Source organism: Ambystoma mexicanum, chromosome 5p, assembly GCF_040938575.1.
Source record: "Ambystoma mexicanum isolate Mex_15411 chromosome 5p, UKY_AmexF1_1, whole genome shotgun sequence".
In the NCBI taxonomy this organism is placed as follows: domain Eukaryota; kingdom Metazoa; phylum Chordata; class Amphibia; order Caudata; family Ambystomatidae; genus Ambystoma; species Ambystoma mexicanum.
In genome coordinates this window covers 449,606,958-449,630,295 of record NC_090930.1, presented here as the reverse complement: position 1 = coordinate 449,630,295, position 23,338 = coordinate 449,606,958, and the positions used below count along the sequence as shown (strand labels likewise).

Here is a 23,338-nt window from a genome sequence, read left to right as displayed (position 1 = left end):
GGTCAGCAAATGAATAGAGCACTGGAACGCATAAAGGTACTGGAAAGTAGGGTGGAAGAAGGTGAAGGCAGGTCAAGGCGAAACAACATCCGCATACTTGGCCTGCCCGAAAAGGCTGAGGGAGAGAGCATGGAACTCTTCCTAGAACAATGGATTGCCCAGCTGTTTGAACCCAAGACTTTGTCGAAACTGTTCTCGATAGAAAGGGCACATCGAGTACCGACGGGCAGGCCGATACCTGGTGGGCAACCGCGAACATTAGTAGCGAAGATCCTTAACTACAGAGATCGCGATGCAGTGCTGCAGATAGCCAGGGCAGAAGGTGACATAACATGCAACGGCTCCAAGATCGGCTTCTTCCCAGACTTCACTAGGGAAGTGCAGAAAATGAGACAATCCTTTGACCCCCTCAAAAAACGCCTTCAGACACTGAATGTGAAATATGGTCTCCTGTTCCCAGCTCAGCTGAAGATATACCACAATGGCACGACAATACACTTTACTGACCCTAAAGAGGCATGGACCTGGGCAGAGAGAAATCTGAAAGGAGACGGGAATCCACACAAACACCAAGAGAGGAGAAGAAACAGGTCACGGCTAAACGAACCACCAGAAAGGCCACCCCATCAAGAAATGGATGCGATACCACAGAGAAGACGAATAATGGGACGGCGAATGAAAGAGGAAAACAGATATGGCATGAAATCAAACGAACTTTGCTTGACACATATTGCAACCGGAAAATGATTGCTGGCGGCCCATAGACCGGCACAACACACCCCCCCCACACAGCAGCAAGTGCGCACCGAGGTATTTCCAATACCAAAGACAGCTACGCACTTGCAATTAGTTTGATTGGTTAATTGTTTTGCTCAATGGGCGACAGATGCTTCAGTTGGGGGTGGAGTATGGGGAGGGGGAGTTGGGAGTTACACAGGTATTCGCTAATCAAATGGCTCAGCAGGGCTACAACAATAACAACTCGCACATAACACCAAACCCAAGGAGTAATGGCCACATCAAGAAATAATACTAAAAAGTTAGCCTTTCTGACATGGAACGTGAACGGCCTGGGAAACAGCATAAAACGAAGGCTAGTGATGCAATACATAAAGCGACAAGACCCAGATATAGTAAAGCTAACTGAAACACATCTGGCGGGCACAAACTGCCGATTCTTCAAGAGAACCATGTATAGGACAGCAATGCACGCAGGGTTCTCCATGGGCTTGAGAGGTGTGCTAATACTGATAAATAAAAGGACCCAGATCGACATAACTAAAATAATCCAAGACCCTGGAGGCAGATTTGTTTTCATACAAGTCACACTATGGAACCAAACCATAGCTATATTGGCAGTCTATTCACCCCCAACACTCATGACAGCTTTAATCGAGGAGATTACACCGATAATAGTAAACAATCCAACGGATACTTTGGTAATAGGCGGAGACTTCAATGAGGTAATGAACATCAGTGAGGACCGCACGCATACAAGGGGTAGAAACCCGGCACTACCAACCAAGCTTGCTACCTTCACGGCGGCACTGGGCCTAAGGGATGCATGGAGAGACCTTCACCCAGAGGAGAGGCAATTCTCTTTCCACTCGGGCGCACATGCGTCAATGTCCAGACTTGACTATTTTTTCCTCCCTTGCGAAAGCATACATAAAGTAATAGAGGCGACACTACAACCCCGAGGGATCTCAGATCACTCCCCACTCACGATGCTGCTTGAGAAAGAGAGACCACAGCCGCCACCGAGGTGGAGAATGAATGCATACTACCTGGGATTCCCGGAACTAACAGAAAAAAGTCAGGAAGCAACTGCAGCATACTTTGAACTGAACCAGGACTCAGTGGAGGACGCGGGAGTAGTATGGGAAGCATACAAGGCGACCCTGAGGGGTGAAATCCTGCAGAAGCAGAAGTGAAACGGGCTGAGGCAAATTACATAAGCACAGGAGCGGCCGGAGAGAAAACAACGCGCCAAAATATACGAAATGGGAGATAAGGCCAGCAAGATGCTTGCATGGCTAGAAAGGAGAGAAGAGGGCCACCTACAAGTACGCCGGATAAAAACCACAAACACCGAATGGGCCACAACGGACCCAGATATTGCAGAAGCCTTTGCAACCTATTACGAAAACCTACATGCCCCGCCGATGACCCCTACGGACCCCAGCATACTGGATACGTTGACCATTCCGACATTAAATGAAGCACAGAGGTTGGCACTCGAAGCTGAAATAACAGAGGAAGAACTGACGACTGCCATCTCCCAGCTTCAAAATGGGAAAACCCCGGGACCCAACAGCTTTCCTGTGGAAATCTGGAAGAAAATTGGCACCGCAGAAGTGGCACCAGACATGCTTAAAATGTTCCTGCATGCAAAGGAAAAGGGTATACTCCCGCCGGACTTAAGAAAGGCCAGTATAGTGGTGATACATAAAGAAGGCAAACCTCCGGATGCATGTAGCTCCTACCGACCAATCTCACTCAAACAATGAAGCCAAAGTACTGGCGAAAATACTAGCCAACAGACTGCAGACAGTGATAACATGCTTGGTCCATCTGGACCAATGCGGCTTCATGCCACAGAGATCCACACGAATGAATATTCATAGACTACAAACTGCCATCGAAAGATTAACGGCTCTACAAGACAAACTGGCGCTCCTCACTGTTGACTTTGAGAAAGCCTTTGATTCCGTTCACTGGGAGGCCCTCTGGATCTAAAATGGGATTTGGAGCTCAATTCACAAACTGGGTTAAACTCCTATACAAAGCCCCAACAGCAGAAATCAGAGTAAATGGGTGGTCCTCGAGAAGCATATAACTTGGAAAAGGCACCAGACAGCGATGCCCCCTATCGGCGATGTTATTCGCACTGGCGATTGAACCACTAGCGATAATGCTCAGAGAATCACAGGAATGGAAAGGTTTCCAGTGGGGACAGGACTGGGAAGACAAGGTCTCCCTATACGCCGATGATCTTCTAATCTACCTGAGTGACCCAGCTCTCTCTTGCCCCATCGTCACAAATATGTTAACTACCTATGGGATCTTCAGTGGGCTAAGGGTAAACAATGATAAATCCCTGCTATTCCCGATCAAGGGACTTGATCTGACAACTCTGATACAAAACAGAAAGAGAGCAGTTCCGATACCTTGGGATAAAGATCACAACAGATCTAACACTATATACAGAAAAGAACCTACACCCAATAAGAGATAGATTTGTGAATGATGTGAAGCACTGGATGACTCTTCCACTCACACTGCTGGGAAGAGCTGCTCTATTCAAGATGCTCGCCCTCCCCCGGTTCATATACATCCTGCAGAACGCTCCGATATACATACCGAAAATAGAATTTCGCAAAATAGATGAGACGCTTAGGAAACTGTTGTGGGGAGGAGGCCACCCTCGTATTGCACTGAAAACCCTACAGCGATCAGTATGGGAAGGATGAATTGGACTCCCGCACCTACAAACTTATTATTGGGCAGCCCAGATGCCAGTAGTGAATGACATCCTACACAACGACACAAACCTACCGCACAACAGCGCAGACACGCAGGCGGAGCAAGGGATCACCCCCCATGGAAAACCTCTATCAAAAAAGAACACAGCAGAACACATCCACAATGGGCGCTCAGAGGACACAGATCTGTACGGACGCACACAAACACCTGGGGTGGGAAGGGAAGGTCACAATGAACAGCCCCTGTGGCATAATAAGCATCTTCCAGAGCTCAGCGGTATCCCCAAGTGGTCGGCCTGGGGTGAAGCTGGGATCCAGAGACTAGAAGACATGGTAACAGAAGGTGAAATAAAATCTTTCCAAGCTCTAAAAGACGAATTCAATCTCCCTGATTCAGAACACTTCCACTACAGGCAAATGAGACACGCCCTTATCGCAAGTGAGATTGACATCCCTAATGTACCCCGATCTAGAGGAACATAGTGATGGAGCGAATCGATCACAAAATAACATCTACAATGTACAATGCAATCAACTCATTTGCTACAATGGAACTCACAGAACTCAAAGAGAAATGGGAGAGAGATGTGGGTCCAATTCATTCAGAGGACTGGACTAATGCCCTCATGTACCCCAAAGAGACAGCAATCTCTGCCAGAATCAGGCTGATCCAGCTAAAAATCCTGCACAGAATACATTATCCCAGAGAGGATCTGCATCAATGGGGAAGGGCGACTGATCCCAACTGTCTACGATGCCATCGAACGAGAGGGACCTTCTTTCATATCCTGTGGGAATGTCCACAAATACAAGACTACTGGCAAAAATGCTGCGACAGGCTATCAATAGTGGTTGGCCGCGAGATACCGATGGACCCCAAACTCCTGATACTAGGGATCAATGCAGAGATAGAGCTATCTCGATACGAAAAACTCATGTTTGCAACATCCACTAGACTTGCAAAGAGGAATCTAGCCCAATTATGGGACTCAGCCTCACCCCCACAATATGAGAAATGGGTAACGGATGTGGACATGTGTGTACCGATGGAAACGAGAGTGTACACCACAAGAGGATGCCCAGAGAAAGCAGCCAAGATATGGCAGAGGTGGGAAGACACTTGAAGGCATGAAAAAAGGAGCCTAGAATCTGATGAACTACCAGAATAGAACTCATGCATGCGATCGAGACGATCCTAAAAGCCACTGAGCATAACAGATCTACAGTATAAAAGGATAGGAGAAAGCATTCAAGCTTTGCAAAGAAGTGACTACCTGTATTGACCAAGTGTTAATTTATTGATGTTATGTTTTGTTTGTACCTATAAAACAATAAATATTTTATATAAAAAAAAAATAATAGCTGTGATAAATTGATCAGTTTTGATGGCATGTTGCCCCGTAGCCTTGCACTGTGGCGTCTGTACCTTCTAGGGTGCAGCCTGTTCTATACCCAACAACTAGAATAGCCTGATTCACTAAGGAGATATAGGAGTAGATAAATGATCTACAGCCACCGAATGTCTATAAATGATTACATCAAACATTAATGTGCATACATCAAATTCATTCCATATAAGGTCTACACCTTTATCTATGGTAAAATCGATACCCTATATGGGCCCATATACCCATTTTGCATCAAAGATACTCATACTTGTGTGCTGTTGACCTTCGAATCATACGTAAAATAGCATCATGAAATCTTAACACTAAGTGTTCTACTCGGGTCAATTATCAACATAAATGTACAGTCTTGTTAAGTAATCAACATACTGGACTTCCACTGCATAATTAGTTACAAGAAACAATTTATATCCCAGTCCTCATTCAAACCGTCGGGTGAGAGCAAGTTCAATCTATCTATCCAAAATGCTTCCCGTTTGGCTCTCTTCTTCTTGCTGTTTTGTTGTTGCGTATCAGAATGGATAACTTCTAGAACTTGAAAATTCAATTGGGTAATGCTGTGTCCTTTGTCCATAAAATGCCTTGTTACTGCTGACAGTGCATTTCTGTTTCGGATACAAGATTTATGTTCTGTCATCCTTACTCTGATTTTGCGACCAGTATCTCCCACGTAATAGATACCACATGGGCATCGTATGCAGTACACTATGTTTTTAGTGAGGCATGTCTCATAGCATTTCAGTAGAATTTTCTCTCCGGTTCTTGGATGCAAATCATATTCGCCTTTTGTGACATTGTTGCAGTTACTGCAATTAAGTCACCAAAACGTGCCGCGTATCCGACTTTACGGTCAATTTCCATCCTTTTGTGCTAACCAAAAGGTTTCTCAGATTACTACTTCGCTGATAGGTGAACACTGGGGGTCTAGGTAATAGGTCCTTGGTTCTCACATCGCTAGTCAAAATCATCCAGTGCTTGTTGATGCACCTTTTAATTTGATTACTCTGTACTTAGTACTTTGACACATACACAATTGGTGGACTTGCTCAATGTGCTTTGCTGTGTTTTTGCGGCTAGTTTGGTTTTTGCAGATGAGAGATCTTCTAGAGGGTAGCCTCTCTCGCTGAGTTTCTGGCATATTTTCTCCAACTCACTTTCACACTCTGTGGGATCGCTAACAATGCGCTTAATTCTTAACATTTGTCCATATGGTACATTTTTAAGTGTATTCTGTGGATGAAAATTGCGTCGATGTAAAAGGTTGTTCCTATCAGTCGGTTTAGTGAACAGTGTGGTGGAGATCTGGTGGTCTCGTACTTTAATTTAGATATCCAAAAAATTGATGTCTGGCTACCAATCTCTGCGATAAACTGGATCCTTGCGTTAATGGTATGGATATATACCAGGAACTGATCAAGTAGATCTCTATTTCCATGCCAAATGCCAAAGATATTGTCTATGTAACGTGACCAAATCTTGATGTGTTGCCCCCATTCATGATGTCGAAGTATATTGGTTGCCTCAAATTGATACATGAACAGTTAGTATATGCCGGGGCCATTGTAGCTCCCATCAGAATTACTGATGTCTGTAGATAGTAATCCTTCTCGTATCGAAAATAGGAGTTCTGTGAGATAAAATCTAAGAGAATCATGATAGATTCCTTGGATGCTCCGATGTCTTCTTGAGGAAGCAGCCACTCGACTGCTTCTTGGCCAAGGCTGTGTGGAAAACTGGTGTACAAACTGTTCACGTTTAATAATATTTTTTATTGATTTTCAATATAGGTAAACGGAATAAACCATAAACATATGGCAGTCAAACTGCGTCTCCCTCAGTCCCCCAGGCACTGATTTTGTCCTCTGCCGCAGGTTGGAATTTACCCTATTTCCGGGATTCAGAGAGCTTGTGGGCAAAACCGTTTTGTAGTCATCATTCAGAAAGGCCTTCCCAGTCTGTTCCAAACTTTGTTTGTGCCCCCTGTAGTGGAGTAGGTCATCCATTCCAAAGCGGCAAAATGACAGACTTTCCTGAACCAGTCGTGCTTTGTTGGGGGAGTCTTTGGCCTTCCATTTATGCACGATGACCATTAGTGCAGCTAGCGAAAGGATCACATAGGCCTTCCTGGTTGGTTTCACCCATCGGTTCCTGTCCGGGTTGGCCAGGCATAGTATCCCTTCTCTCAGCCCTCTGCGAGAGCCTGTGCCAAATATCATGTGCAAGTGTTGGTCTATTTGTTTCCAGTAGCCATCCAGTTTTTTGACAACCCCTCCAAATGTGCAACCAGCCTCCCTCTTTGAAACATTCCCGCTAACACATCCCGTCTTATTGGGATAAATCTGTTTCAACCTTGACGGAGTATAGTGCCAATGAGTCATCAGCTTGTACCAGAATTCCCTGATCTGCATTGCATGGGTACGTTTTGGAATGTCACCCAGAGCCCCTCCCAGTTCTCAATGGTATGGGTTCCCCGAGTATCGCCTCCCATGCCCTCATATATTTGGTGGTTGGGACTTGTTCCGCGTTGAGGCCTAGCTTGCAGATGTTTGAGATTAGTCATTTATCCGCGGGGTTGGATGTCAGACATTTTTCGAAGTGGGTGAGGGTCCTGGTGACCGCAGCCCGTATACGGGGACCCTTATCCAGTGACGCAGTTGGAGGTATTGCATTCTTTCGGTTTCCAAGAGCCTTCGCTCCAACTTGCAATGGGGGAATGACTATATCTTGGCCCTGGAACATGTCCCCTATCTTGGTGCATCCTGCTTCTTTCCATTTCTTGAAAGCACCTGCGGGATGCTTGGGGTGAATTGAGGGTTGCTAAAGATCGGAGTATGAGGGGAGGGGAAGGTGATGAATTGTTTGACTCGAGCCAGCCAATTCCATTGTTGCTCTGCCATGGTGGTAATGACTGATTTATGCATGTTGGACGGGCGATTTTCTTTATGTAGCCAGAGGACCTCCCCCAGTGGGGCGCCTACTACTGCCTGGTCCATCTGTCGCCATATCTTCGCTGTGGAGAGCCAGTTTTTGATCATTCTAATTTGGGCGGCCCTGTAGTATATGTAGAGGTCCAGCAAGCCCAGCCCTCCTCTTTTAGTCGGTGTGTGGAGAAGTTCTGTCTCCAGACGTATATGTTAATGAGTTTGTATATTGCTCAGAAGAAAGATTCCAGCACTGCGATTGGCAGGGCTTGCAAGAGGTATAGTAATCTGGGGAGGACAGTCATTTTTATAGCATCATTAATTCTGCCAAGCTAGGGGTTTGTGAGGGGGGGCCCAGTTGTTGAGTTGTTTCCTGAGCTGCTCGATCTGCTGGGGGTAGTTGGCCCCATAGAGGCCCTACAGGGTTGGAGGTAGGTGCACTCCCAGTACTTTGACGCTTGGGTGTACCCATCTAAATTGGGCTGATTGTTGTGCTTGGGTTAAGTTATTCGCTGTCAGTGTCAGATTTAGGATCTCTGATTTTGCCAGATTCACTTTCCTGCCACCATCGCATATCTTCTCCGAACATCTTTGATCACTGCGGGAAGGGATGTCTCTGGCTTCCCAAGCGTTAGGAGCATATTGTCGGCATACGCTGTTACCTTGTAGTCTGCCATCCCAAATGGTATGCCCTTGATGTCCCTGTTCATGCGGATAGTGGCCAGGAATGGTTGTAGAGTTATAGATAAAGGGCAAAGAGAAGGGGCGACAAGGAACAACCCTGTTTGGTACCTCTGGATAGTTTGATCTGCAATGATAATTCCCTGTTCACCAGGATTCAAGCCAACGAGTTTCTGTAGTTTGCTCTAACCATGGCCATGAATTTCGGCCCCATGCCCATTTTCCCCGTAGTGAACAGGAAGGTCCACTCCACCCTGTAAAATGCTTTTTTTGGCATCAAGTGAGAGGACGATGGCCGGGGTTCCTCTCTTCTGCGTTTTTTCCAGGATGTGGCAGACCCTCCTGATATTGTTGTGGGTTTGTCTCTGGCTTATAAACCCTGATTGGTTGTGGTGGATTAATTGTGGCAGCAGGGCCTCTAGCTTGCTGGCCAAAATTCTGGTTTAGATTTTGGTGTTGATGTTTGTTTATCAGTGCAATGTGTCTGTATGAGCCACATTGTGTGGGATCTTTGTCTGGTTTGGGGAAGAGCAGGATTTTTGCCTCTTCCATAGTAGGGGCCATACTTCCCGAAGAGTCAAAAGTGTTGAAGAGCGCTGCTAACTTGGGGGCCAGGATGTGCTGGTCAATAGAACCCCGGAGTGTACCTGACCGGTCTGGGGGCTATACCCGTTCGAAGACGTTTTATCGCCTGGGTTATTTCAGCCGCCAGGCCTTTGCTTTCTACTATGGATATTTAAGGGAGTGTGATTGGTCTAAGGAACTCGTGTTGGGTTTCCTCGTCGGGATTGAACTGTAGAGGCTCTCATAGAAGCTAACAAATTGGGCTGCGATGTCTAGTGTGGAGTGGACTTTCTCCCCTTGGGGGTGGCTATCCCTTTGATCATTTGGGCATCTGACTTTTGCTTGAGCTGACTTGCCAGCAGTCTAACTCCCTTTGATATAATATTTTTGTTTTAATGCTAGTAGTCCCCATTCTTCCTTTTTAGTTTGAAGCATATTCAGCTGAACTCTGATATGTTGGTACTCTTTATGCAGTTTTCTCATGGGATTGGGCGCCATTCTCCCCATTATGTCCTGGAGGTGTTTTTGTAATTGGGTCTCCAAGGCAGGCGCTGTTGGTTTCGCCAGCGAGCTCCATGGGCTATGAGTTCCCCTCTTAAAGAGACCTCTAATTATATGGGGCTCCTACTTGTATCCCTGTATTTATTCTCCACACTGGTCGGGACAGTGCACCGCATCGCAGCCTTCCACCCCCTTTTGGAGCTAGGTTCCCGTATCTCCTCTGAATCTTCTCCTTATTTCTCTATTAAAAAACTAATGGCCATAAAAAAGGAAAGAAAGTGCTTTACTCCAAACGGTCACACAATGCATTCACATTCAACCCTTGTGTGTTCTCTTCAGTCACACTGCTCTATATTCCTCAAATTCCCTTATTTGTTTTTCCTTGCAATTTATACTCACATGCCCATGTTCTTCCAAGAGCCTCGTTTTCAGTATATCCACAACGTCTGGGCTTCTCCCTGGGGCCGCACCCGGCTCAGGTGAGCAGCAGGGTATGCGCAAAGCTGGAACCCACAAAACCCTTTTTCTTCTGCATACATGTTTTTTGGGGACTGGTCAGCCGTAGGTGGGGGCGGCCTTGCCAGAGAATCTCTGATCTTGCCGCAGGTACGGGGTCTCGAGGAAATCACGCTAAGGGGTCACCAAATGAACGTGGGCACCCAATACGCGTCATCTCAATATGCAAAAATAAGGATAACACACCCCGTCAGGGAATGAGACCAAGAGATAAGTTGCAAGGATAACAAACTTTGTATAACAAAGTATTAAAGCAAACAACTCTGCTGCCCAAGAGCACTCTGACAAAAAGTACACGGGCAGCACATTAAAAATGCGCCAAGCGTCATAAGTGACATCATGTATAGGTAACATTTCAGCATCTTTGGTTGGTTGGAGACATATACTAAACCCAGGTCCATATAGGATGCCTGGGCTCCACTGGCTGTTACTTCTTAGTCGATCAAGATGCACGGGGGGGTTAGCTGGGCTCATCTCCGTGGTGAAGGTCAGGACAAATATGAAACATCTCTAACTGTCTAAGCTAAACAACAGGAACTGATAGTAAGAGAATAATCCTTGCATGAATGGGGTTCCGCTCCCAGGTGTCTCCTTCTGGGGGTTTGATCTACTATTTATATGTTCCCTGACGTCTCATGACGCTAACAGACATGTTTTGAATTGGAGAGAATATACTGCTACACATGATTAAGTCTATGTTAGGTGTTCTGGAATTGTCAGTATGAGGGGGGTCAGATGGGTATCAACATGAAAGAAAGTGGAGGGTCAGGAACTGGTGGGCTCTGGCCTGGCGAGGTGGGGGTTGAGAGGGCATGGGCAGTTTAGCGAAGATGGATGGGCACTGGTGCTGGGGCCTGCTTCGATCTCATGCTCTGCGGATTGCACATTCTTGGGAACTGATGCTAAACAATTGCAACAATAAATGGCTGGACTTCATTGAGAACAAGGCCCGCGCAGAGCTGGCAAGGAAAAGGGGTGGCGGTGTCTTGGGCTCTCTGTGCGAGTCGCTGGGGATGGGAGAGCTGAGTTTACAGAGGGATGATTTTTGGGCCCAGTGAAAAGATGGCGTTTGTGCCAAAGCAAAATGACACCTGTTTTCGGGCCTGTAACCAATGTTATTTGTATAAGTCTCTATGTTGTAGCATAAGGGGAAGGGCCGTGGGGGTGTCTCCCCCCCTTGGTTTACACATCATCTATTTAAGGCCTGGGGGGGTGGGATAGGACCATTTCCTTCACAACAAGGTGATGCCAACTTGCTAATCTGATGCATCTTTCTTTGTTGTTCTGTTATCTCCTATATGTTGTGGTCTATGTGTGTTGTGGCCCACCGGTACAACGTTGTTACATTTACCAAGTGCACGGCCTAATTGTTTGACTTATCAGATGAGAAACAAAAATAGACCCTGAAGAAGGACCATGTCAGTCCCAAATGCATTGGTCTGATCATGCATCTGCACTATATTTTGAATTAAATATGGAAGTTTTATACTTGAAGTCCTTGACATCCTCCTTCAAGACAATCACCCAGTGGATATGGCAGTGCTAGCAGAAATGCTTTCTTCGTGCATGAGGGAGAAATCAAGAATTTTCTTACAGAAGGTCGTCACGGCAGAGGCCCTTAAGAAGGTTCTCTCAGGCGCAGTAGTTAACAGGAGGGAATGAGGTATTGGCCTCTACCATAGGCAATGGCATACCCTACTTCTCTCCCACAGCCCTACTCTTCCATGATGGATGCGGCCACTCTCCAGTGCAGGTCCTCAGCAAGCACCTCCATGGCATTAGTTTTGGGGAAGGAGAATAAGCTCCTCAACGCCTTTGGCCCAAAGGCATAACCATAATGAGCCTTGCAGTTCAGGCAAGCCAATAGTTTGGCTAGGTTAGCGGAAGCCAAACAGATTGTGGAGGTAGCTTGCCAAATTCGACAGTTTCATACAGGCTGACAAGCAGATGGCTTTCCATTACAGTCTTGCAGAGGCTGAACAGGTTGTGCATAATCTTTTACAGTCAGCGGCAAACCCTCAGGTAGAGAGGCTTCCACATTTACTCTTGCATTAATGACAGGCTGGTACAGTCTCCCAGCCTGTTGAAGGTGGAGTCCTCCCTGTGTGTCCTGCTGTTCTGCCCAGGTCTCTCAGTGAAAGCAGCAAAGTAATTCTTGCCACCAGTCAGAAGCTTATAGTCATCCTCGTCAGGGTTTTTCTGACAGAGGGCACAATATAGGGGAAACTCTGGACTGGGTCCATCTTTTTGACCACTTATGCGACCAAAGATTAGTGGTTTCAGAGAATGCTTGGCCACATAGCCTCCTGCATCTGGTCCACTTCTCACGCCACTGTCGAGATGAGGTTGACCCAAGTTTATCTAGCGTCTGTCTGATCTCAAGCATCTCACCCCTAGTCAGCAGCGTTAGAGCTTCCCCCGCCCCCTTACACCCGGACCTTGGGTGGGGGGGTGCGACTATGCCAATCTTGTGAAGGTAGTGGAGAAAAGATATTAGTGGTAGCTATAGTGACATAGTGAAGGGGACTGGGAACATCATGAGGGGGGTATAACTGATGGGCATACGTTACATATATGTTATTTACAATTTAGAACCTTTATACGCATGTACAATTAAGAGGATTAGATTATGACTCATTCATAGGGGAAGGTTGATTTTATTGCACACAGAACCTCCACCTAGAAAGAGGGGGATTCATAGGGGTGATTATGAAACTTTTTACCAGGAGGTGGTTTTGGATTTCTGTTGTAAGGAAGTTTCAGTAATGAAGAGTCCGAAGGGTGAAAGTAAGAGCAGAGTTGGTAAAGGAGGAATGTGAAGAGAATGGCTTGGAATCAAAGAGTGTGAGGGTTTCAGTAGCAAGTCATAAGAGACAAACATATGGGGGGTATCACATGGATAGATTTAAAGCCATTAAAATTTGAATGGGGTGGTGCAGGCAGGATGAGGATCATGATACGTGGAAGAGGGTGGGCAAGTTACAGTACTTAGTCAAGCTGGGTAACAGAACAGAGGTGGTCGCACGCGGTGGCTGGAGAAGAAATCCACCCAGCCAAGTACTACAGTAAAGAACCATTTTGGGAAAAGAAGAACAGGGGACTAGTTTTCAAGCTACTCAGGATGTTGACCTGGGACCTATAGCAGTGGAAGTTATAAAGTTTCAAGTTTAAGACTGCCGTTCAACAAAAAACCCCAGACTACAAGCTGTGCAGGATAAACCGAGAAGATGACAGGGAGAAAGAGGACTTATGTTTTGAAGGATATGAGCATCGGGCAAGCAGTGCCATCTAGTGATAAATGGCAAAGATACTGTTGGTGATGAAACAGGAAAGCGCACAGCTGAAGGAGGGAGGAGAGAAGAATATTTTAATGTCTGTCAAATAGATAATAAAAGAAGTCAAAGGCAGTGATGCGTTTGCCAAGAGGAGATTAGGTGTACAGCGTAATGCGCATGGGTGGGGTGGTGGGGGTGGGGACGGGTGACCATGGCAGCCTTCAGAAACAGCTACTATGAAAATGGTGGCGGCAGAGGAGGTGCCAGTATTCCAAGTTCTGGAGAAGGAGCAACTGGCCAGGAAGGAAGCAACCCAAGAAAATGGTGCTATTCTTGGAAGCCAAGCTGTGCGAGTCCAGAAGAGACTGCGATGGTCAATGGTGTCAAAAGAGAGAGACATGAGGGTGGATAAGAGGTGGCAGTGGAAAAGTTAGAGGCAAGGATTAGTGTATTTCCCTTGAAGTGTTTGCTCCAGAACAAAGATTAGAGGGGTAATTCAGTCAGTTAGCCCTCAGGTAAGTGGTATTCGGCTTGCACATCAAACGATCCAGGACCTTGGAATAGTAGGGATAAGTGAGACCGGTCAGTAATTAGCCACGTTTTTGAGGGTCAGTGGTGGTTTCCTTCAAGATGGAAGTAACAGTAGCCAAGAGAGGTAAAGGGTAGAAACAGGTTGCTGGTGCAGTTCTGATGTCATGGGAACAGAAGATAAGTGGGGAGACCAGAGTATCAGTGCCAGCTCAGCCAAAGTGGTGGAAGGTAAACCTGATAGAGATGAAAGTTTAGGGGTGGACTGGTGGAGAGGAGTAGAGAAAGATGGTGTAATGTTGAGGGGTAGCAGGAACACATCAGAGAAAAGACTAGGAGAGAGAAGAAAGTCAGGAGAGGGGCAAACATGAATTGAATAGTTTGCAATGATGAGATTGAAGATAAGAGATTACGGTTAATATATTTGATGCACTTGGCAGAGTACAGGTCACTGCATTTTCATCCTGAGGTCACACTAGAAAGGTTTCAGAGATGTTGAATGGTAGTGTCATGTTCTACATAAGGGGCAGTCACGAGAAGGTGAGAGTGCATCAAAGCATGGAATACAGTGGTCACAAATAACCAGGTTTTGGGATCTACAGTGGGATCTACAGTGCCGGATTTAAATCCCCTTACCAACTGATGAGTTTGGAACAGGACCACAACCTTCATGAAGACTTTTAGGGCTGAAATTTGTTTAAAAAGGAGTAAGAGTAATATGCAGTGCATATGCATACCCACATCACCCCAAACACTTCTTGAATTTATGAGGCTGGGAAATTGACCAAAACACAAAACTATATAACAAATCTTTAGCGTGACCGGGATCTGCTTATTGCGTAAGATCCTGAATTTTTACCAGTGGTTTAAAGGGATTAATAATGGCAAGTAGCCACACATTGCCTTTAGTCAATGGCTAAGAACATTGTGTATAAATGCAGCTTCATTCTTCTGCGTGGACAACATTTATTGTTGCCAGTAGCAGTCGCATACTATCATTGAAGCAGTGTGTAGTAAGAGAGCAGACGTGAGATGAGAAGTTGGCAAAGGGGGTCACAAACATTGCACACAACTGAAAGAACCACATACCCTGGGTGAGGAACAGACTTCTGTAGATCCTGGAAGAGCCAATCCAGATGCTAACTTGGGCATGAACACAGATTTGGTTCTCAAAAATGATTGTGTTTCAAGATTGCTTCTTGAACTTTGGGAAGACAAGTGGGCGGGGAAGTCATTACACTAGTGTGCAAAATACTTGATACCTTGAAAGGATCAAAAGGCAGACTATCGGGACACATTACACATTGTGCACCATGCAACTACATCCTTTAATCCCAGGAATATACAAAATGGGAGTGAATCCAAAAGTAGTATTACTGTGTGAAACTTAGGAGCTAACGGCTTCATGACAGGACACTCTGTACGCAAAGAGGAGATTAACAGTATCAGACAGAGTGATGCCTACTAAGCCATGTGCTTGGTCTTCTCAGTTGCTAAGCAAAGTTCTCTCAACCTTTCCTCATACATGGATGGAGAATGCATGATTGTCCTTCTAGCTACCGAAATCCAATACTAATATTGCAATTGCCTCACCATTCCACATTGCCCTTTCTGCAGATAAAACACTTAAATATGCGTGGGTTGACATGGCACAGAGGAAAGAAAAAGAACAAAACTGCTTTCCCTTCTCTCACTTTGGTCAAAGTCTAGCAAAGGTACATTGGCCGCACCAGAAGGATTATATGTGTATAAATTGTTAGAAGGAAGAACTGCATCATGGAAACCTTTGAATGGCTTACACAAAGGGAAACATTTAAAAACCTCACAGTTTAAAAAAAGAAGTAAAAAAAAAGTTCTATTGCAGCACATGATTGATTTAAGAACAGCACTATACAAGTCTCATTATTCAGACATTCAGGGTGGTACACGAATTGTAAGGAACACTCTGTAAAACACTTCATACATACCAGAGAAACGTAAAAATGATGTAGACTATTACAGAGTAGAGACAATGAGTTGCTGCAGGAGGCTAGCCAAATAAGCAGCTTTGTTGTCTATTTTATTACCCAAAAATAATTAGGGAGTAACAGATATGTAGGTGTTTTTCTCGTGTTACCACATGTACTGCTGTGTTGATGTGATTGGACCAGAGTGGTCAGTAGAACATGAGGTGCACTACTGTAATCTGAAAAGAAAGGGGACTAGGGCAGGATGCCACAACCTTTGGCTCCCCAGATATTTTGGACTACAACTCCCATGATCCCTCTCCATGAAAAATTCTAATTTATGGCTGATGGGAGTTATAGTCCAAAACATCTGGAGAGCCAAAGGTTGCTGGCCACTAGACTAGGACATTACAAACAAGCACTTTCTAAGCCAACAGTTTTGGCTTGTGTCTAGGGATGAGTTCTGCATTTTTCAGGTGAACAAGTTACTTTCTTACCTGGTAACGTTCTTTTGATGGGATTTTCCTCCGACATATTCCACATCTATGACAGGTAATCAACACAGCTGTGCTGCTTCGGAAGAATTTTCGGCGTCCTGTGTCGATAACATCGATACGCTGTCCTCGAGGCCTCCGTCGAGCCGACGTCACCGGATGTTATAAGTAGGACGTTTTTCCCCAGAACGTGTGGCACCAATCTTCTGCCAGTATGACTACAGAAAGCCTTGTGGAAAACGTAAGATGCAATCGCATAAAAAATTCTGTAGAGGGGCAGGCTGAGAGGGTGCGATGTGGAATACGTTGGAGGAACATCCCATCGAAAGAATGTTACCAGGTAAGAAAGTAACTTTTTCTTCAAGGGGATTGTGTTCTTGGACGTATTCCACATCTATGACAGACTCCAAGAGCAGTACCAACGTATGGAGGTGAGAAAAGAATTTAGAATTTTAGAATGCCCAATAAAATTGCAGAATAGAGGACCGCCTTGCCAAAGGTCATATTTTGCCCATGGATAGAATCCAGGGAGTAGTGTTTTACAAAAGTACGGACAGAGGCCCATGTTGCTGCTTCACAGATGTTACGAATGGGAACACCCCTCTACAGAGCATTAGAGGCAGCCACACCCTAGAAGAATGGGCCCGTAGGCCTACCGGAGGGTCCTTACCAGCCAGAGGGTAGCATTCAGAGATTGTCAAGATAATCCATCTGGACAAGGTCTCCTTAGTAACAGCTTCACCCAAACGCCTTCCAGTGTATGCAACAAAGAGCTGATCGTCCACTCTGACCCGGCACATGTGTGAGGTGTAGAAACTTAAAGCTCTCCTAGGATCCAACCTATGGAGTCTCTCCTCTTCCTTACCAGGATGCGGAGGAGAATAGAACGCCTGAAGAACTACCTTCTGGCTCAAATGAAATTCCGACACAACCTTTGGAAGAAAAGAAGGACGAACCCTAAGGACAACCTTGTCATTATGGAACACAGTGAAGGGTGGTTTGGCAGAAAGTGCCTGCAACTCACACTCTGCGTGCGGAAGTAACCGCAACTAAAAATACAGTTTTAAAGGTTAACAGTCTCAATGGACAAGAGTGGAAGGGCTCAAACGGAGCTCCCATGAGGAACTTTAAAACCAAATTCAAATCCCACCCCGGCACCTGGAAAAGCGACGGTGGAAACACATGAGTTAGCCCTTTCAGAAACTGAGAAATCAAAGAGATCTTAAAATAAGAACACAACTCAGACAAGGGCTTACACTTTGACAGCGCCACCAGGTACCCCTTAATGGTTCCCACTTGCAGGCCCTTGTGGGCTAACGAAAGCAAAAAAGACAGAACCACAGGAATGGCACATGAAAAAGGATCCACATTCTTTACCCTGCACCATTCGCAGAACTTTCTCCAACGGCAACGGTACAGGAACTTTGTTGCAGGCCTTCTGGCCGAAAGCAACACCTCCATCATGTCTTCAGGGAGGTCCCAATCCTTGTACCTCACCCTTTCAGAAACCAAGCAAGAAGGTTGAGAGACTTGACCTCTGGATGGAGAACCCAACCCCCCCTCCCGTGAGAGCAGATCGTCTTGGTTGGGAAGATGGTGTGGAGGGCAGATGGACATGTCGAGAAGGTCCGGGTGCCACACTCTCCTGGCCCATGCCGGAGCAATGAGGATCATTCGGGAACCGAACCTCCGTAACCTCTGCAGCACTTGCGGAATGACAGGGACTGGAGGAAACGCGTACAGCAGTGGGAAGGACCACCCCACTATGAACGCGTACCCCAAGGCTCCTCTTGGAGGAAATTCCCACTAGCAGAATATTGCGCACTTCCGGCTGACACTGGTGGCGAAGAGATCCACTTGTGGGGTCCCCCAAAGGGCAAAGATCTCTAGGAGAACCTCCTGAGCCAGCCTCCCACTCGTGAGAGACCATGCTCTGCCTGCTCAGAGCGTCTGCCGCCTCGTTTTCGTCCTCCGGCTAGATGAACTGCCGAGATCGAAATTTCCTGCTGGATGGCCCAGAACCAGAGCTGCATCGCCTCTCTGCACAAAGGGAGAGACCCTGCCCCCCCCTTTTTGTTGAGGTAGTGCATGGCCACTGTATTGTCTGTCGGAATCAGGACATTATTCCCCCTTCAGGGCTTCAGGGCTATCCTGACGACCCTCAGCTCCAACAGATTGATATGGAGTCTGGACTCGGACGGAGACCAACGACCGCTGACTGTCAACTCGTTGGCATGAGCTCCCCATACCGTCCAAGGTAGCCAAAATGGAGCCCCCTTCATCAGATTGCCTTCGACAGCCCACCACAGAAGATCCTGGGTGACCGAGGGCGGCACCTGAACGGGATCTGACATCCTGCTGGAGGCTTGCGAACACTGCATCTTGAGAGCCCACTGCAGAGATCTCATCCGCAGCCTGGCCTCTGGCACCAGAAGAATGCAGGATGCCATGAGGCCAAGCAACCTCAAGAACTCGAACGCCGGGAGACTCTGGGCACGTTGAAACTTGTCCACCATCTGCAGAATGTGATGAGCCCTCACCTGGGGAGGCAAACACTGCCCCAGAGATGTGTTGAGCATTGCTCCAATGTACTGGAGCCGCTGGGTAGGTGTCAAGTGGGACTTCTTTAAGTTGAGGGAGAAGCCCAGCTTGTGAAGGGAGTGGCAGGTGACTGACAGACGATCCAGGACTTGCTTGGGAGAGCCCGCCCTGATCAACCAATCGTCCAGGTAGGGGTAGATGTGAATCCCCCCCTTTCCTGAGATACGCTGCCACCACAACCATGAGCTTGGTGAAGACCCTCGGTGCGGAGGTCAATCCGAATGGCAGTACCCAAAACTGATAATGGGAGTCACCAACAGCGAACCTCAGGTACTTCTTGTGCTTCGGATGAATTGGCACATGAAAGTAAGCATCCTTGAGGTCGAGAGACACCAACCAGTCCTGAAGTTGAAGGGCCTGGAGGACTTGAGAAAGAGTAACCGTCTTGTACTTGTGCTTCCTGAGGAGCCGTCTTTTTTCGGGCTAAAAAAATATGGGGAATACCATCCCTTGTTCCTCTCCGCTACAGGCACCAGTTCTATGGTGCCTTTCTCCAGCAGGGATTTGATCTCCTGCGCAAGGAGTGGATCCGGACTCTTAAAAGAGAGCTTCCCTGGTGGATTGTCATGAGGCCTCTGCCGGAAAGGAAGACAGTAGTTGTGGGCTATGATCTCCAGAACCCACACATCTGAAGTAATGGCACGCCATTCTACAAGATGCTGCGCCAGCCTTCCCCCAACCGGCAAACGATGGGACATGGCCTCATGACTGAGCTGAAGTGGCTGCAGCAGTGCCCGAGGGCCAAGAGGCAACTGCCCGAGTGGCTTTGGCACCTCGAGTGCCTTGTTTACCACCTCTGGTACTCCTATGTTGGCCCCTTTGACTGGCAGCTCCCCTCGATCTACCAAAGGTCGAGTAGTATTGAAAGGAACCTCCCCTCCATTGCTGTCCCCTAGGACGAAATAGCAGAGGTTGACGAACTGCAGTGCTCAAAGACTTCGCTGCAGCTTTGGAGGTCTGCAACCTCTCAAGGCTCTCGTCAGCCTTGCTGCCAAAAAGATGGTCACCATCAAAGGGCATGTTGAGAAGCCGGGAGTGTACATCAGGAGCAAAACCTGACTTCCGCAACCACGCAAACCTGCGCATCACGGTGCTCGCCGTCATGGACCGGCTGACACAGTCTGCCACGTCCAGACCCAACTGAACGGATTCACACATGGTATCCTTGCCATCCTGAATGAGGGCAAGAAAACCATCCCGTTCCTCCCCTTCGGGAATATGTTCAGCCGCCAAAGATACACAATTCCACAGTGTGAGTGAATCTTGCCAAGGCACAAACTGAGTTGGCTGCCTTTAAAGCCACACCCCCAGATGAAAACACTTTCTTTCCCCAACCGTCGAAACGCTTGTCGTCCCTAGCAGGAGGGATAGTAGGGTATGACGCCTTGTTCGCTGGGGCCGTAGCCGCCTGCACCATCAAACTCTCCGGAGTGGGGTGCAAAGACAAGTAGCTGGGGTCGCCACTGGCTGGAAGGTATTTATTCGGCAGCTACCTATTCAGTGCCGGGAGAGACTCCGGAGCAGTCCAAGCCGCTGCCACACTTCTTTTTAAGGCCATATGAAATGTCAGCAGCAGGTCGGGGTGGACCGTGGTCCAAGATATCTGTCACGTCATCCTGCAGAAATTCCACAGGTGGAGCAGACCATCCCAAAAACTCCCCCTCGACATGAGACGTCTGTATGAAGATTCGGCGTGAGTACCAGGCTCAGGCCTGCCAAATTCAACCTCCGGGGAGGTGTCCAGACCACTGGCGTCATGCAAAGATTGACGCAGGTCTTCCAACTGGCTATGACCAGACAACAAGTCATCAGGAACCTCCTGGGGAACCAGACCTTCCGCATTCGACCCTTCATCCACCTCAGAGATATAATCCAGAGGCTGGAACAAATCCCTGGATGAGGGCACAGAAAAAGGCTCAAACACAGGCCTCACTGACTTACTTAGGGCCTTCCTCTGTGTATCCACCGGTCTCTAGGGCACTTCCGATAAAGCCTCTTCAAAAGGCGTTGAGGGTGTCGACGGCCTCGGCACCAATGGCATCGATGACTTCCTCGGAGGCGGAGCCTCGAGAGAGTCCCTCGACGGACATGGTGCTGATGGCGTCGACGTCTTCTTAGAAGACCGCACAGGCTCCGACAGTCTCAAGGGCGTCGAAGAACGGGACCTGCAGGGGGCATGGCTAGAGCGATCAACTTTGTCCGATTGGGACCTCGACGGCCCCCGATTATCACGCTGACCGCCCGAGCCCAAAGGCGTGCGAGCAGTGGTCCTAGCGTGTTCCTTGTTGGCGTTTCTCGAAGGCTCGTACGGAACGGGGCCCTGCGATTCAAAATTCGCCATCATCTCCTTACGAAATGCATCCCAAGCAGGAGAGGAATGCTTGTTGGGACAAGCAACCCACCGTCTGGTGGAGTCTTCGGACGAGGAAGGCGACCGGTAACGGCGCTTCCGCAAGTGCCTAGAAGAGGCAGAGGAATGACGGGAACCACTCTGCGACCGAGAGCCGCTGGACTTACGCCGACGCGGAGAGTCGCCCCTCGAATCGTCGGTCGAAAGCCCAGCCGATTTCCACTTTCAGGGTTTGGAAACCCTACCTACAGATAGCTTCTTCTTCCGCTCCTGCAAGTCCTTCGAAGTAAAAGACTGGCAATCGTCACAGTCATCCGTGGTGTGGTCCACGCCGAGGCACCAGAGGTAGACGTCGTGCGGGTCCGTAAGCGACATCTTGGAACCGCAGTCCTGACACTTCTTGAAGCCGATCGAGGGGTTGAAGAAGATGAAGACATGATTATTCACACAAACCAAGAACGAAGAACCGATTCAATCAGGAGAAGAACCGAGGCGTGCTGAAATTCCGAAGCGAACACGTTAGCGGAAAAAACGGAACTGAGGCTACGGACGTCGATGCGTCCTACTTATAACATCCGGTGACGTCGGCTCGACGGAGGCCCTCGAGGACAGCGTATCGACGTCATTGACGCGGGATGCAGACGCCGAAAAATGTTCTGAAGCAGCACAGCTGTGGTGATTACCTGTCATTGATGTGGAATACGCCGGAGGACACAATCCCCTCGAAACAATATTACTACCTAGCCATAAGATGGCAACAGCTGTTAAAGGAGAAAATGGAGAAAAGGTGGGCACCACTGTTGGTTCTGTTTGTCTTAAAGAAAGACTAATTCCGTCAGTTGTTTTGATAGATACTTGCTTATATATGGAGGTTACCGGGTTGAGAGAAGCCCAATGACACTCGGGCTCTATAACACATACAATGGCAAGAAAAACAGAGTGGAAACCACCCCGTAAAGCCCAGTGCTCCTTATTGCTTCCTACCAGGAAGATAAATTCATTCCTTTGCATCTTGAAACCTTTTTGTTAATGTTATTAGCTTGTAAATTAAGCTCAATACTGTAAGTAATTGTAGTCATTTATGCTACCAAGTTCAAAAATGAAGCTGTCTCAGTCGCTCTTTTTCAAATCTTTACTAATATGATTGTGTTTGAGTCACACAATTGTTAGGCGAATCCACAATTCCTCTACTTTAAGTAGAGAAATTGTGGATTCGCCTAACAATTGTATTAGTAAAGATTTGAAAAAGAGCGACTGAGGCAGCTTACTTCCCCTGAAACCCCCTTAAATCCAACCCTTATCTTACACCCATTTTACAGCTTACCTTACCATAGCCATTCTCACCAAAATGCATACGAAGTGAAGGTATGACTAAGTACATGCATGACAAAGTCATGAAGATGAATTAAGTGCTGGCGAAGTGTTTCCTCATCATCTCTTTCCCTCCCATCCTCCTCTGCACTCAACCATACCTAGACTGTGTCTCCTCTCGCTTCCACTCTTTCTCCCTACTCACCCTGCTCTACTTGAACTCACTGTCCATAACAACCGAAGCCAGTCCACCCGTGGACCTCTTCAAAGCTTGGCTTAAATTTCACTTACTTGCTAAAGAAGGAAGCTCCGCTCTCCCCCATCCTCCCTGCCCGACACCACAAATACCTACATCTTTGTACTATTTTACAGGCACTCTTTGTGGGGATGCCACCACCATCTGATCGAAATTGACAACCCTGTTCTTCGAATTAATACAAAATACAAATTGCTATAATTGTACACTGGATAGATAGCTTGAATAACATTGGTTTTGTTAAGCCATATGAAATCTTATTAAAATCCGCACACTACGATTGTGCCAAAAATATCCATTTGAACGGATCTGTTTTCATAGTATGATTCCCTGTGCAGACTTAAAAAAACATGTTAATCATTTAACATTGTTCTCATGATCATGAACTCCTCAAACATCTTAGAGGCAAAATAATCAAAACAGTGTTGCACATTTTACAGTAACACACTAATATACATTGTGTACAATTGAAGTATACACGTTAAATTGCTGGACATGGATTA

General features: G+C 47.0%; 1 protein-coding gene across 4 annotated transcripts in view; it reads right to left on the bottom strand.

Annotated features, from left to right (window-relative positions):
• KLHL13 (kelch like family member 13) overlaps positions 1-23,338 on the bottom strand; it is a 553,397-nt gene that overhangs the window by 33,151 nt on the left and 496,908 nt on the right. The window lies entirely within an intron of this gene.